Source organism: Triticum aestivum, chromosome 2B (genome assembly GCF_018294505.1).
Source record: "Triticum aestivum cultivar Chinese Spring chromosome 2B, IWGSC CS RefSeq v2.1, whole genome shotgun sequence".
NCBI lineage: Eukaryota > Viridiplantae > Streptophyta > Magnoliopsida > Poales > Poaceae > Triticum > Triticum aestivum.
Window position 1 is genome coordinate 385,932,901 of NC_057798.1, and position 13,655 is coordinate 385,946,555.

Here is a 13,655-nt window from a genome sequence, read left to right on the forward strand (position 1 = left end):
TTAGGCCAAGGGGTCAAGCCCATGAGGCTTTAGGTCGGTGCAAAAAGGAGTCTTGCGGAGGCCAGGGGGCCAAACGCCGGAGACCCTGGCGTCTGGCCCTGGGCCAGACGCCGAGGCCCATGGCGTCTGGGCCAGACGCCAAGGATTGTGGCGTTTGGTCCTGGAGTCCGAGTGGGACTCTTGCCTTTCGGGCAAAACCGACTTTGAGGAGGCTTTTGCTCCAAGTTTCGACCCCGGGGCTCAACATATAAATAGAGGGGCAGGGCTAGCACCAAAGTGACAACAAGTTGATCCACGTGATCTATTCCTTAGCCGTGTGCGGCGCCCCCTCCACCATAGTCCACCTCGATAATATCGTAGCGGTGCTTAGGCGAAGCCCTGCGACGGTAGAACATCAAGATCGTCACCACGCCGTCGTGCTGACGGAACTCTCCCTCGACACTCAGCTGGATCGGAGTTCGAGGGACGTCATCGAGCTGAACGTGTGCTAGAACTCGGAGGTGCCGTAGTTTCGGTGCTTGATCGGTCGGGCCGTGAAGACGTACGACTACATCAACCGCGTTGTGCTAACGCTTCCGCTTACGGTCTACAAGGGTATGTAGACAACACTCTCCCCTCTCGTTGCTATACATCACCATGATCTTGCGTGTGCGTAGGAATTTTTTTGAAATTACTACGAAACCCAACAGTAGGAATGTATTCCGTAAATATTCATACGTGCTTATGGAAAATAACTTGCATGACATATTTTGTCCTACCCTCTCGTGGCAGTGGGGTCCATAAGGAAACTAAGCGATATTATGGCCTCCTTTTAATAGAGAACCGGAACAAAGCATTAACACACAGTGAATACATGAACTCCTCAAACTACGGTCATCAACTTAAAGTATCCCGATTTCTGTCACCCCGGGGTTTACCGGTCATAACACGTAATAGGTGAATATGACTTGCAAGATCGGATCTAGAACATAGATATAATGGTGAAAACATAAACAGTTCAGATCTGAAATCATGGCACTCGGGCCCAAAGTGACAAGCATTAAACATGGCAAAGTCACAACAACATCAATACCAGAACATAGTGGATACTAGGGATCAAGCCCTAACAAAACTAACTCGATTACATGATGAATCTCATCCAACTCCTCACCGACCAGCGAGCCTACGAAGGAATTACTCACTCCCGATGGGAGAATCACGGAATTGCTGATGAAGGAGGGTTGCTGATGACGAAGACCGAAGATTCCCCTCTCTGGAGCCCCGAACGGGCTCCAGATCTGGCCTCCCGACGAAGAACAGGAGGTGGCAGCGGCTCCGTATCATGAAACGTGATGAAACTTTCTCCTCAATTTTTTCCTCCAAAAATAGGATTTTATAATGTCGGAATTAGGGTTAGGGGGGCCACCAGGTGGGCACAACCACTAGGGCGCGCCTGGAGGGGGTGGCACGCCCTGGTGTATCATGCTCACCCAGGACACGCCCTCCAGTGGTTCTTGGTCCCAGTATTTTTTATTTATTCTAAAATAAATCTCCAAAAAGTTTCATTCCAATCCAAGAACTTTTATTTTTGTACAAAAACAACACCATGGTAGTTCTGCTGAAAATAACGTTAGTCCGGGTTAGTTTCATTCAAATCATGCAAATTAGAGTCCAAAACAAGAGCAAAAGCATTAGGAAAAGTAGATACGGCAGAGACGTATCAACTCCCCCAAGCTTAAACCTTTTCTTGTCCTCAAGCAAAACTGAAAGTGAAAAAGAAAAACTTTTACGAAATCTTTTGTTCTTGTTTACATAAATAAGCTTAAGTAGCAGCCATGTTTTCAGCAAAGATCATGACTCACCATGTCAACAATAACTCTTAGAAATTATATTGACTCATATCAATGGCATAATCAACTAGAGAGCAATAATAAGGTATATCAAATGCCAACACTTTGTCAAAACAATCATGATATAATATGACAACAGTGGTATCTCGGTAGCCCTTTCTGAGACCACAAAACATAAATGCAGAGCACCTCCAAAGTTCAAGCAACAAGTAAACATTGCAATTCATGGTAGAAAAGATCCAGTCATGATGCATCCAAAATTAACCATACGCAATTTATGAGGATGACAACAATGCTTGTTTGAGAAGGTGCCAACTCAACATAAAATTAAATAGATAGTCCCTTCACAGAGGGGATCAGGGATTTGTAGAGGTGCCAGAGCTCAAAGTTTTAAAAATAGAGATAAATAAAATTTTGGGAGGTACACCCTTCCTGTCAACGTTATGACCAAGAGTTATCAATATATTCCATCGTAAACAAATTAGCGGCGGTTCCCAAGCGCTAAAAGTAAAGGTTTACTCCCCCTCCACCAACAAACACACTCCACGTCTAGCCGAATCCAGGGGTACCATTGATACCAACAACAATCCTATGGGACTTTCGTTTAACTAAATGCAATTTTTGATTTCGAGACTGGGCATCCCTATTACTGCCCCTCTCGGGCAAGGACGAGTGAATAAACACTCATCATGAGAATAACCCACTTAGCATGGAAGATACTGACCGCCCCCTCTCGCTCCATGAGCGGTCCAGGCACACAAAACAGATGTTCATTTGGAATTTTTAGAGGTGGCACATGCAAATTTACTTGGAACAGCAGGGTAATACCACATATAGGTAGATATGGTGGACTCATCTAGAATAACTTGGGTTTTAGGATTTTGATGCACAAGCAGTATTTCCGCTTAATACAGGCGAAGGCTAGCAAATAGGTTGAGAAGGGGCTAGCTAGAGAGTGAAAACGGTCATGAACATGCATTATGCATAATTAACATTGAATACTAACATGAGTAGGATATGAACACCATGAACATAAATATTGTAGAGGCTATGTTGGTTTTGATTCAACTACATGCATGAACATGTGCGAAGTCAAGCCACTTGAAATATTCAGAGGAGGATACCATATCATCATACTACATCACAATCATTTTAATGCATGTTGACATCCAAGATAAATCATTATCCACTCCTAGCTACTTAAGCATGGCATGAGAAACTATAATCTCTAATTTTCATTGCAAACATGTTTGATCATAATATCCTGAATCATGGATACTGGGTTAAACATATTTACAAAAATAGAACAAGTTGAGTTCATACCCATTTCTCTCTGCGACAGCCAGTTCATCTAATATCGTCATTATTGCCTTTCACTTGCACGACCGAATGATATGAAAATGATAATAGTGCAAGTGTGCCGTTGACTAAGATGGAATCTGCAAACATTTTATTAAAAAAGGAGAAGGCAATGTAATATGGGATCTTTGTTAAATCAACAACAATGCATAAGAGAGACACTCAATATTTTCATCGCGGTCTTCTCCGTGGTACGACTCAATGAAAAGAAAAGAATTTTAGAGAAACACACTGAAATAGTTTTGGAGTTTTCAGTTTTTCTTGAAGAAAGCAAATTAAAGAAGGAAAAACAAAAACAAGAAAACTATTTACACGAGAAAGCTTCCAACAAGCAAAAGAAGAATCCAGAAATCTTTTTGGGTTTTCTTTTTAATACTACAACTGATTAAGCTAGAAAGATAAACCGAAGAGAAGTAAGAAATATTTTTGAATTTTCTCAAAGTTTTTCAAACACACAAGAATAAAGCGAGAAAATAAATCTAGCATGGATAATACAATGAAAAAGTGTGAACACCGACAACTAGAATAAAATTTGTGAACATGAATGTAATGTCGATGGAAATACATACTCCCCCAAGCTTTGGCTTTTGGCCTAGCTTGGTAATCACCATCCACGGCTTGCATAGTAGTCAGAGTGATATCTCATGCAGGCTCTTGGTGCAGCCTCCTCAGCCCGCCGAGCTGCCTCGATCTCCACCTTGTACGAGTGGGCCTCGCTCTCAAGAACATAATGTCTTCTTTTGCTGTCAAAATAAAAGAGAGCATGCGCAGGCAAAACAATAGGCACAATGGTTTCTTTATTGAATCTCAAGTTATAAGTATAATTAGTGACTTTTGCCTTAAGGAACTTATGGCACTTCATGGCCTCAAAGTCTAAGTACTGAGTATGTAATATGGGGTCATAAGGCAGAGGTGTAACACCAACCTCTTTAGCTAAACGAGAAGCATAAATCTCACCATAAAATAACCACTACCAGCATTGTGCTGCAACCTTCATGCAACAATCGCTCCAAGATTATAACATTTAATTCCGGTCAGAGCAGTGTATATGAGGCTTAAGTCAGGAGCAGATACTGTACTACAATCTTGCTTGCCTATGATGCATTTGCCATTAAAGAGTGCAAAGTATTGAATTGATGAGGACTTAATACTTTTTATTCTACCTTGTGTCACTCCTCTATCCTCACCATAGAAAAGGCTAGTCAAAAATGACTCATACTCACATCTTGGTGGCTCGTCTAGCGAACCCCAATATGGAATTTTGTAGGCATCACATAACACACTTAGAGGCATGGTAAATGGGTGATCATAAAGGATAAACGAAACTCTAGACTCACGAGGAAAATATTTAAATTTCTTAGTAGAAGTTTTTGTGAGGTTGAGATGCTGGATGCACTTATCTTCAATGTAGGGGCTGAGCTCGGCATTGTGAACATATTGATCAAATTCTTCCTTAATGCCCGCGCTTACCATGAAATCGTTACACGACCATAGGCATGATTTGATAGCGGCATCCTGCATTGCGCTTGCACTTGGTTCAACATAAGACCGGCGTATCGAGCCACTACTAGATGATGCCTCTGTAGACCACGTCCTCGGAGAACTCCTAAATAATTGCATTTTTATTTGCAAACAATTTCTGAAAAATTTTGGGACACAAAATTTTTGTCAACAAAACTTCACAAGATTGATATCAACTAGTCATAAGGATGCATAGAGGCGATATCAAGCATTTAAACTACCTAGAACTCTAGGAACTCAACATGCAAGCCCATTTACAACAACACCAAGAGTAGCTAATTATTCAAAATATAAACCACTAAAGAAAAACTAATTGGAGCAATGGAGGAGTCACATACCAAGTAGCAATCCCCCAAAATAGTTCATAAATGGAGCTTCAAGCAAAGAGATCGAAATCCGCGGGTTTGGGAGCAAGAACACGAGAGAGAGAGAGAGAGAGAGAGAGAGAGCAATGGTGATTTTTTTCTAGAGGTAGGAGATGACATGGGCTAAAGAAGTAAGTGAGGGGACCCACATGGGGGCCAGAACCCACCAGGGCACGCCTCGGGTTGCTGGTGTGCCCTGGTGTATTGTGGTCACCAGGGGCACCCCCTCTGATGTTATTTGCATGAGAAATTAAAAAATATTCAGAAAAAATCGTATTAGATTTTCAAGGCATTCTGAGCACTTTTATTTTTTTACCACTTTTTATTGCACGAAAAAATTCAAAAAATAGACAAAACACATTATTTTATTTTATTTAACTAAGGAAAACAAAAAACAAAAGTTTAGAGTAGAAGGTTGTGCCTACTAAATTCATCATCTTCATATATCTAAAATATGGTCCATTAATAAGGTTGATCAAGTCTTATTAACAACCACTCTCGGTTACCATGAAATCGAAGAACTTTTGTAAAACACTAAGCTACCTCAACGGGGATATGCATATCCCCTACAATAAGTATATCATAATTTTTGGCAGTAGGTAAAGGTAGTTGAAAACTTCCAATAGTGAGTGTCGGAGATTTTTCAATAGCATTAATACCATTCACCTGGAATTGTTTCTTCAGAAAGTGCACCATATGCTAATTGCCATTGATATGAAAAGTGGCCTTGCTTTTATTGCAATCAATAACAGCCCCTGCAGTATTCAAAAAGGGTCTACTAAGGATAATCGACATGTTGTCATCCTCGGGCATCTCAAGTATAAGAAAGTCTGTTAAGAAAGTAACGTTTGCAACAACAATGGGCACATCCTCACAAATACCGATAGGTATGGTAGTTGATTTATTAGCCATTTGCAAAGATATTGCAGTAGGTGTGAGTTTATTCAAGTCAAGTCTTTTTCTATAAAGAGAAAGGCGTAACACTAACACCAGCTCCTAAATCACACAAAGCAGCTTTAACATAATTTCTTTTGATGGGTCAACATATAGTTGGTATTCCTGGATCTCCAAGTTTTCTAGGTACTCCATCTTTAAAAGAATAATTAGCAAGCATGGTGGAGATTTCAGCTTTCGGTATCTTTCTCTTATTAGTGATGATGTCTTTCATGTATTTTGCATAAGGGGCCATCTTTAAAATATCAGTCAAGCGGGTGCGCAAAAAGACTGGCCTAATCATTTCTGAAGTGTTCAAATTCTTCATCGTCCTTTTTCTTAGTTGATTTAGGTGGAGAGGGCAAGGGTTTTTGAACCCATGGTTCTCTTTCTTAAGCATGTTTTGTAGCAATAAAGTCTCTTTTATCATATCATTTATTTTTTGGTTGTGGGTTATCAAGATCAACAACAGGTTCTATCTCAACATCATTATCTGGTTCTTTATCATTGTCCGGTTGAGTGTTTTCATGAACATCATCATTATCCTTTTCATTATCACTAGGTGAATGTTCATTACCAGATTGAGTTTCAGCATCTGAGATAGAGACATCATTATTATCTTCAGGAGGTTTTTCTATATCAGGTTCACTAGAAGTATGCAAAGTCCTATCATTTTTCTTTTTCTTTTTCCTCTTGGAAGAACTGGGTGCATCAGTGTTAATTATTTGAGAGTCTTGTTCAATCCTTTTAGGATGACCGTCAGGATAAAGCGGTTCCTGAGTCATCTTACCTCATCTAGTTTCTACTCTAACAGCAAAATTATTTATATTATTATTCATTTCATTAAGCAATTCTCTTTGAGATTTAGCAACATGTTCTAATTGAGTTTGGACCATAGAGGCGTGTTTCCCTACACCTCTAACATCATTAGTGATTCTAAATAGGAAGTCACTCAAGCGAGCAATCATATTAGAGTTGCATTTCAATTGTTTCATAACATTTGCATTGAAGTGATCTTGTTGGATGATATATCTATCAAATTCGTAAAGGCATTGACTAGGATGTTTATTGTAAGGGATGTCACCTTCATCAAACTTTATAAAAGAATTTACCTCTACCACGGGTGGTGGTGGTGTGTCAAGTCCATGTATTTTTTCAATAGGAGGTACTCCCTCCGTTCCACTTTATAACGCGTCTGTGTGTGCAGCATTTATACCAATGCATGACCTGGCACTCTTATTTGGACAGGAATTGCCCTCCTGCTGCTCTCTCTCACACAGCACATGGGTGTCTGCTGTCGCGTTCCTCTGAACCAGGACAGGGCTAGTTTTATCCAAAGTAGCTTATGCGCACTACATTTCGGAATCTACACAAAAGATCTATACGCATTATAATATGGAATGGAGGGAGTAAAATTTTAAGATCTTCAACCTTAATACCTTTTTCCTTCATACATTTCTTTGCCTTTTGCATATCTTCAGGACTGAGAAATAAGATACCCCTCTTCTTCGGAGTGGGTCTAGGCGGTGGTTCAGGAAGAGTCCAATAATCATAATTCTTCAAAATATTATTCAATAGTTCCTCAGCTTGTCCAATAGTTTGTTCCTTGAAAACACAACCAGCACAACTATCTAGGAAGTCCATAGAAGCATCGATTAATCCATTATAGAAGATATCGAGTATTTCATTTTTCTTAAGAGGATGATCAAGAAAAACATTAAGCAGTTGGCGAAGCCTCCCCCAAGCTTGTGGGAGACTCTCTTCTTCAATTTGCACAAAGTTAAATATTTCCTGTAAAGTAGTTTGTTTCTTATGAGTAGGAAAATATTTTTCAAAGAAGTAATAAATCATATCTTGGGGACTACGCACATAACCAGGAGCAAGAGTATTGTACCATATCTTAGCATCACCCTTTAATGAGAACGGAAATAGCTTGAGACTATAATAGTAGTGAAGTTTCCCATCATGAGCAAAAAGGGTGGCTATATCATTCAACTTAGTAAGATGTGCCACAACAGTTTCATTTTCATAGCCATGGAAATGATTAGATTCAACAAAAGTAATTAACTCTGGGTCGACAAAGAATTCAATCCTTATCAGTAACAAAGATAGGTGAAGTAGAAAACTTAGGCTCACATTTCATTCTAGCATTCAAAGTTTTTTCTTTATACTTGCATAGTAATTTCTTAAGGTCGTCCCTATCATTGCAAGCAAGAAAGTCTATAGCTATCTCTCCATCCATAACATAACCTTCGGGTATCTTAGGCATTGTATATCTAGGAGAGCTAGGTCTAATAGGTGTTTCAAGAATTTTAGTTTCAGGAGCTTCATGAGTTTCAACATTCTCAATATCTTTAGCTCTAGCAAGTTGTTCATCAAGAAATTCACCTAATGGCACACTATCATCAAGCAAGGTACTAGTATCATCAAAGGCATTACTCACAGAAGAAGTAGCACCATCAATAACTTGCGACATATCAGGATTAATAGCATGTGGTGGTGTTGCAAGTGTATCAATAACAAAAGGCGAATCAAGTACAGAGCTAGATGGCAGTTCCTTACCTCCCCTCGTCTTAGAGGAAAAAAATCTTGGTTCTTCTATCTTTCAGATTCTCCATAGTTATAAATAGGTATAAATCCCAAGTAACTCAACAAATATAGCTATGCTCCCCGGCAACGGTGCCAGAAAAGGTCTTGATAACCCAAAAGTGTGGGGGATCGCAACAGTTTTCCTGGGTAGAGTATTCAACCCAAATTTATAGATTCGACACAAGGGGAGCCAAAAAATATTTGTATGTATTATCAGTTGAGTTGTCAATTCAACCACACCTGGATATTAAATATCTGCAGAAAAGTGATCAGTAGCACAATAATATGATAGTTTTGATAGCAGTGGTAACAGTAGCAATAGTAACAGTAGCATCAGTGATGATTTTGTAGCAAGTGTAATAGTAACAACAGTAGTAGTAACTTAGCAAGAGTAATATGTGGAAAATTCATAGGCATTGGATTGGTGCATTCGTTGGATGATATTCATCATATAACAATCATAACCTAGGGCGATACGGCACTAGCTCTAGTTCATAAATATAATGTAGGCATGTATTCCGTAAATAGTCATACTTGCTTATGGAAAAGAACTTGCATGACATCTTTTATCCTACCCTCCCGTGGCAGCGGGGTCCATAAGGAAACTAAGGGATATTAATGCCTTCTTTTAATAGAGAACCAAAAAAAGCATTAACACATAGTGAAGACATGAACTCCTCAAACTATGGTCATCACCGGAAAGTATCCCGATTTCTGTCACCCCGGGTTTACGGATCATAACACATAATAGGTGAATATGACTTGCAAGATCAGATCTAGAACATATATATAATGGTGAAACATAAATGGTTCAGATATGAAATCATGGCACTCAGGCCCTAAGTGACAAGCATTAAGCATGGCAAAGTCATAACAACATCAATCTCAAAACATAGTGGATACTAGGGATCAAGCCCTAACAAAACTAACTCGATTACATGATGAATCTCATCCAACTCCTCACAGACCAGCGAGCCTACGGAGGAATTACTCACTCCTGGTGGGGAGCATCATGGAATTGCTGATGAAGGAGGGTTGATGATGACGAAGACCGAAGATTCCCCTCTCCGGAGCCCCGAATGAGCTCCAGATCTGGCCTCCCAAAGAAGAACAGGAGGTGGCGGTGGCTCCGTATGTGAGGCGTGATGAAGCTTTCTCCTCGATTTTTCTCTCAAAAAATAGGATTTTATAGCGTCGGAATTAGGGTCAGGGGGGCCACCAGGTGGGCACAACCCACCAGGGCGCGCCTAGAGGTTGTGGAGCGCCCTGGTGTATCGTGCTCACCCAGAGCACCCCCTCCGGTGGTCTTGGTCCCAATATTTTTTATTTATTCTGAAATAAATCTCCAAAAAGTTTCGTTCCAATCCGTGAACTTTTATTTCTGCACAAAAACAACACCATGGCAGTTCTGCTAAAAACAACGTCTGTCCGGGTTAGTTTCTTTCAAATTATGCAAATTAGAGTCCAAAACAAGAGCAAAAGCGTTAGGAAAAGTAGATACGACGGAGACGTATCACACACGAACATAGACGAATAACAACCAGATCCGAGAAAATCCACCAAGGATAGATCCGCCCGAGACACATCTCCACACGCCCACCAATGATGCTAGACACACCACCAGAATAGGGGCTAGGCGGGAAGATCTTTATTCCATCTTCAGAGAGCCGACATCGTCTCGGCTTCCTGAGCATGACACAAACCCTAAGAAAACTCGAAGGAACGACTAACAATGAAGCCTTCCTGCCGGCCCTTGCCAGGATCCACCACGCCCCCATGGCCCTAGGGCCACTGGAGATGAGGCGGACCTGCGGCGACGCCGTAGAGAGGCACGAACCCTAGCTTTGTTTTGAAATAGGAGGAGGCGGTGGCTGAGTTGCTTCACGATTTAACATTATCCATGGACAATTAACCCAGAATTAAACTACAAACAAAAGGTGGTAGGTCCAGCAAAGTCAGTAACATACCTAAGGGTAACACAACAACCCAAAATAAAATGTATTACTTTGAAGTACACAAACAAAGCAATTCACAAGTTGTGGCTAGCCGCTTGCAATTGGTAGCTTGTTAGTCACTGACACCAGATACCTGCATGGACAATTTTTTTTTTGCGAGAAAACTTTCGATCTATTCATCTTCAATCATGATAGTACAACAAACACCACGATAGTACAAAGAACTATCTGAATTGGAAGCTCCATTTACTAAGGAAGATATTTACAAAGTCATCAGACAAATGCCTGCAGATAAATCTGCTGGACTAGATGATTTCAGTGTAGCCTTTCTCAAAAACTTCTGGGATATCATTGCCATAGATTTCTATAAGCTTATTGAAGATTTCCACTCTGGTCAAATGAATATACAAAGTATCAATTACTCCTTCATAACCCTCATTCCCAAGAAGGAATTTGCCTCAAGACCAGCTGAATTCAGGCCTATCTCATTGCTTAATTGCACTCTTAAGATCATTACTGAATTGCTGGCCAACAGATTGTAGTAGTACATTCTCAAAATGGTTCACAAGAATCAATATGGGTTTCTCAATAACAGATGCATCCATGATTGTTTGGCTTGGTCATATGAATACATCCACCAATGTCATCAGAGCAAAATGGAAATCATCCTCCTGAAATTGGACTTTGAAAAGGCCTTTGATATGTTGAAACATGACACCATAATTGAGATACTACAAGCCAAAGGTTTTGGAGCCAAATGGATTTTGTGGACTAAAATGATTTATGGCACTAGTTTCTCCTCTGTCCTACTCAATGGAGTTCTAGGGAAACAATTCTTATGTAAGAAATGAGTTAGGCAAGGAGATTCGTTATCACCTCTCATATTTGTGATCGCTTCTGATGTGATTCAATCTATCTTCAATGAAGCCTACCAGTCTGCCATGATAGAATCTCCACTCATCCACAACTCTTGTCTAGACTACCCCATTATTCAATATGCAGATGATACTATCCTGGTGGAAAAGGCTGATACCAAGCAAATCCAACACATCAAAAACTTACTCTTGCATTATGCTGGTTACACTAGGCTCAGGGTGAACTATTCAAAGTCTATACTGATCTCAATCAACACACCTGCTGAGAAGATGAATGAACTCTCCAACCTTCTAGGCTGCAAGATCGGTACACTACCCCAAACTTATCTTGGTCTACCTCTCTGTCTTACCAAACCTAGAGTGGAGGACTTTGTGCCTATGTTGAACAGAATTGAGAACAGATTAATGGGTTGCTCAACCATGCTATTTACTGGTGACAAATTGACCCTCATTAAGTCCATTTTCACAAGCATGCCCACCTTCTTCATGTGTACATCGATGATTCCCAAAGCAGTCATTAAGAAAATCAACTCCTACCTCATGAACTGTTTCTGGAGAAAACATGGTACCCAGGATAGACAAAATGTTCTTATTTCCTGGGATAAAGGCAGCAGGCCCAAAGAACTTGGAAGTCTAGGTGTTCCAGATCTGCACTCTCATAACAAAGCATTGCTCATCAAGTTCCTCCATAAATTTTTCAATAAGACTGATACTCCTTGGGTGAACATTATTTGGGAAAAGCACTACCAAGACAGATTACCTGGGGATAAAAAGGTGGGATCATTCTGGTGGAGGGCAATACTCAAGCTGCTACCAATATTCAAGCAACATGTTGTATGTAATGTAGGAAGAGGGGATTCTATTTACTTCTGGTATGAACTGGGAGGGATTACCAAATATCCAGAGCTACACTCATATGCTATTAATCAAGATATCTCATTGCTCAGAGTTTTGCAACACAATGACATCAGCCAGCTATTCCATAGACCACTATCTCAATAGGCCTTTCAACAATCCACTACACTGCAAGCATACTTTAATAACAGAGATATTACATCAAAGAAGGACAACTGGACTTATGCATGGTCAGCGCCCAATTATTCATCCATGAAAATGTACAAGGCCATTAAAGGGGAAGGCACAACAAACAATATCTTCAGACTATTATGGAAAACAACATACAGGCTCAGGCACAAGATTTTGTTTTGGCTCTTAATCAGTGACAGAATAAGCACGAGGAATTTAATTCAAAGGAAAAGTATGTATTTGGAGGATTACAACTACCCACTATGTTCACATGCCACTGAGGAAACAGTAACTCATCTCTTTTGGGATTGCCAATTTGCCTTGAGGTGCTGGAATTCCACCACTCCTAGTAAACAAAGAGGCATTTCAGTATATGATGAAGTTCACCTGATCATGAACAAAAAACTTACATCCAGATCCGTACACCAACTAGAGACGACTGCAAGCACTGAAGCGAGCCGAAGGCGCGCCGCCGTCATCGCCCCTCCCTCGTCGGAGTCGGCCACAACTTGTTGTAGTAGACAGTCGGAAAGTCGTCGTGCTAAGGCCCCATAGGACCAGTGCACCAGAACAACAACAATCATCGATGAAGAATAACGTAGATCGAAAGGATCCAATCTGAAGACACACAAACATAGACGAACAACAACCAGATCCAAGCAAATCTATCGAGGATAGATCCGCCGGAGACACACCTCCACACGCCCACCAATGATGCTAGACGCGTCACCGGAACGGGGGCTAGGCGGAAAGATCTTTGTTACATCTACAGGGAGCCGCCGTCGTCTCGCCTTCGTGAGCAGGACATAAACGCTAAGAAAAATCAAAGGAACGACTAACAATGAAGCCTTCCCGCCGGCCCTTACCAGGATCCACCGTGTCCCATGAATCTAGGGCCATTGGAAACGAGACGGACCTGCGGCGACATCGACGAGACGCACGGACCCTAGCTTTGTTTCAGAACAGGAGGAGGCGGCGGCTGAGTTGCTTCACGATTTGACATTATCCATGGACAGTTAACCCAGAGGTAAACTACAAATAGAAGATGGTAGGTCCAGCAAAGTCAGTGACGTACCTAACGGCAACACAGCAACCCGAAATAGCATGTATTATTTTGAAGTATACAAATAAAGCAATTCACAAATTATGGCTAGCCGCTTGCAATTGGTAGCTTGTTAGTCACTGACCCCAGATACCTTCTAG